The sequence below is a fragment of the Mustelus asterias genome, chromosome 10, assembly GCF_964213995.1.
Source record: "Mustelus asterias chromosome 10, sMusAst1.hap1.1, whole genome shotgun sequence".
Lineage (NCBI taxonomy): Eukaryota > Metazoa > Chordata > Chondrichthyes > Carcharhiniformes > Triakidae > Mustelus > Mustelus asterias.
Window position 1 is genome coordinate 62,289,521 of NC_135810.1, and position 3,984 is coordinate 62,293,504.

Here is a 3,984-nt window from a genome sequence, read left to right on the forward strand (position 1 = left end):
AATGTGTGCAGCATCAATGCTGATGAGAAGATCTGGGTCTGTGTGTTTTCTGAGTCAATAAGACTGAGGTACCTATGAGCCGGGAAGGGATTTTAATGGCCTGGGTCTTGCAGGGGTGATGTTCGCTGCTAAACTCAAAGAAAGCTGCCACAGAGATTCAGTGAGCACTGCGGCATTGATTTCCCCAGTTACAATGTTAATATTGTTCTGGTCCCAGCTAAGGGTGATCTCTGGTGTCAAAACAACAGTGAAGTCATCATGCAGGCTGAGTAACCAATCTGATTGAAGAATTCTCACCGAATATTAAACCAACAAGTAAAAAAACACAATTTTCATTCATTTTTAAACCATTTTATAAAGAGTGAAATTAAGATTGGGACATACATGAGATTAATGTTGAAGTTGAAATATCACAAACAAACTTTAATAAAATATTTTTTTAAATGTATGGAATTTTTACTATTGAATGATAGCAATGACACACCAGACTTTTAAAATTAATTAATCAGGGGCATTAATTTGTTGTGCAGCAATTACAACTTAGAACACCATTAAAAACTCAGTGAGAACTCATTCAACAAGGCACAACATTTTCAATGGTTTTTATATTGAGAATAGTATGTGTAAAGTTAAAGTTCACATCAAATCACTGACTCCTGCGCTGATTGCATTGACAAAGAGTGCATCCTCTGAGGAGCCAGGTGTCCCTGGTGGAGACTTCCAGATTTACATGTTTAATTGTGCATGCGCAGTCACTAGCAGATGCAGTCATCAGTTTCACAAAGTAATTGTGGATGAATTCTGTCATTGCAGCCGAAAACCATTCCCAAATTGGAAACGGAAAGCAAAGTGAAAGAGGGGAAAAAGAAGATTGAATTCAGGGAGAGAGAGAAAAAAGTGAAATTTCAGCCTGTATTTTGCAGTCAGCGATGATGCAATGGCATTGGCTGTTGATCTGAATAAAGCTGTCCACAAAGATCTAGAATCACCTTTCCCAATGACAATTTAAATCTGGCACCAAGGCAAAGGGGGCAACAGCAATGGTGTCAGCAAGCAGGCAAGGAATCGCTTCTCGGCCTTTTGGCTAAGATCAAGTGTAGTATGGATCGCCTGCACTTGGTTGAGGTCATTAGGTTACGCTGAGGCTTCATGTGTTTCATATGAAGCAATTTTTAAAAGCGGCATCTCGGCCTTTTGGCTAAGATGCAAATGAGCTCAAGTCTTGGAGGAGGATCCTCCCCCTTCTCCAATCAGCTTGACTCATGTAGATCAGGCCCAGGACAGGGTGGTTTTGGTCTCCCGTCCTGTCTTGTCAGCCTGGATCTGAAATGTCTCAACTTGTTGAGACTCTGAATTGGATTTGATTTGATTGAATTGGAAAAGTATTAAAAAAAAAGGAACCAAACACATTCAAATATTCACACAGAAGCCAAGAGCTTACAAATACTTAAATACCTTTCAACCTTAATTTACATTTTCAGATAGTGAAATAAACGATTATGATTGGATTAGGATAGAGACAAAGTAAACTTTTAAAAATATTACCTAAAAATATATGAAAATGTTTGCTTTTAAAGTTTATTTATTAGTCACAAGTAAGGCTTACATTAACACTGCAATGAAGTTACCATGAAATTCCCCTAGTCGCCACACTTCGGCGCCTGTTCGGGTCAATGCACCTAACCAGCATGTCTTTTAGAATGTGGGGGGAAACCAGAGCACCCGGAGGAAACCCACACAGACACAAGGATAATGTGTAAATTCCACACAGACAGTGACCCAACCCAGGAATTGAACCCAGGTCTTGGCGCTGTGAGGCTGCAGTGCTAACCATTGTACCACCGTTCACAAATAAAAATGTAGCCTCAATGGCCAGTGAGGGTGTTTAGCAAAATTGTGAAGTTATTGTGAGTTAAAGACCCAGTGTTACCTTATTCAACAAGCTATACATTTTTATGGATTTTTGCAGCAAAATTAATAGCATAAGAACTGATTGCTGTCTGGGGGTTGACTGAATGGTGAAACCACTAGAATCACTGACAGCAGCTTCTGCATTTCCATGTTATTCTGTATATGTGTGGACTCCAGAAATTGCAGTGGAGTAATGATGATGAACATTATCAAATTCATTACCCACTGCAAGATCTGGGCCCTTTTTTTTTAAATCACCAAAATATATGTATATCCTTTTTCAAATAAGGAGACCAAAACTGTACACAGTGGGGGGAATTCTTCAGCCATTCACACCAGAGGGATTCTCTGGTCCCGTTGGCAGTGCACCCCTTCCCATGAGTTTCACGCCAGTGTGGAGTGGCATCAATGGGAAATACCATTGACAGCGACGGGACCAGAGAAACCTGCCACCAGGAAACAGCATGCCACTCCCGCTGCCGAGAAACACACGACTGGGAGGCCGGAGAAATCCCCCCAGTATCCCAGATGTGGTTTCACCAAGGCCCCGTACAACTGCAGTAGAACTCCCCCACTTTAATATTCCATTCCTCTTGTAATATGTGCCAACATTTCATTTGCCTTCCGAATCACTTTCTGCACCTGCATACATTCCTTTTGAGGTCCATATACCAGGCACCCAGATCCCTCTGTACCATTGAGTTTTGCCATCTCTCTCCATTTTTCATTCTTTTCTATTTTTCCTTCCAAAGTTGATAAGTTCACACTTAAGCACATTATACATCATCTGCCAAATTTCTGCTCACTCACTTAATCTGTCTATATTCCTCTCCAGATTCTCTATTTCTTCTTGATAATTTACTTTCCTACCCACCTTGGTGTGATTAGCAAATTTAGCTACTATACATTCTGTCCCTTCACTCGGTGATGGCCTGGTGGTACTATCACTGGACTACTAATCCAGAAACTCAACTAATGTTCTGGTGAGCCAGGTTCGATAAAAATATCTGGAATTAAGAATCTATTGATGACCATGAAACTGTTGTTGATTGTCGGAAAAACCCATCTGGTTCACTAATGTCCTTTAGAGAAGGAAATCTGCCGTCCTTACCTGGTCTGGCCTACATGTGACTCCCACAGCGATGTGGTTGACTCTCAACTACCCTCGGGCAACTAGAGATGGGCAATAAATGCTGGCCAGCCAGCGATGCCCATGTCCCATGAATGAATTTTAAAAATCCAAGTCTCTGATGTAGTTTGTAAATGGTTGAGGACCCAGCACTGATCCCATTAGTTACAGCTTGCCAATCGGAAAAAGACTCATTTATCCTTAATCTCTTCTTCCCTTTAGCTACCCAATCTGTCATCCATGTTAACATGTCACCCCTCTACACCATGTGCTTGTACCTTGTATAGTAACTTTTGATGTGGCACTTTATCGAATGCTTTTTGGAAATCAAAGTACACCATATCTATCAGTTCCCCTTTATCCACTTTGAATGATATTTCATCAAAAAACTCTAATAAATTAGTTAAGCATGATTTTCCTTTCATGGAGTCAAGTTGGCGTTGCCTGATCACATTGTAATTTTCTACTTATTCAGCTGTAATCTCCTTAATAATAACTTTATGTGGTGAGTTAGTCTATATTTATAATGTCAGTTCAGGAGCGTCATATTTTCAAATACATTTGAAGAGGGAGCCAAACATAGATATGGTTGCCAAAATTTTCCGGCCTTTCCCGATGTCACATTCCATGGTGACGGAGGTTACAAAGCGCGCAAAACCCCAAAGACATAGAAAGGACCAGAAGATCTCGCCACCAGCCAATGTCGGGCCCCCTCCACCACCGGAAAATACGACACCTCAGAACCAGAAAATTTGTGTAAGATTATGTTGGAGCAGCACATCTAAGACAGGAACTTCCAAATCTTGGAGTAATTATTCACATTTTGGTCTACCTAAAGTTTCTGTTTGCTTTGCATATAAGCAATGATGGATGCAATGGGTGACAATAACCTGACTGTACTTTTTAACCATAAATTCTGGTCCCTAACTTTGTCAAATACTAAC

The 3,984-nt window shown here is 40.6% G+C and overlaps 1 pseudogene; it reads left to right on the forward strand.

Moving 5' to 3' along the window:
• Positions 1–1,064: 1,064 nt before the first annotated feature.
• LOC144500132 (U2 spliceosomal RNA) lies at positions 1,065–1,244 on the forward strand (annotated as a pseudogene).
• The last annotated feature ends 2,740 nt before the right edge of the window (positions 1,245–3,984 follow it).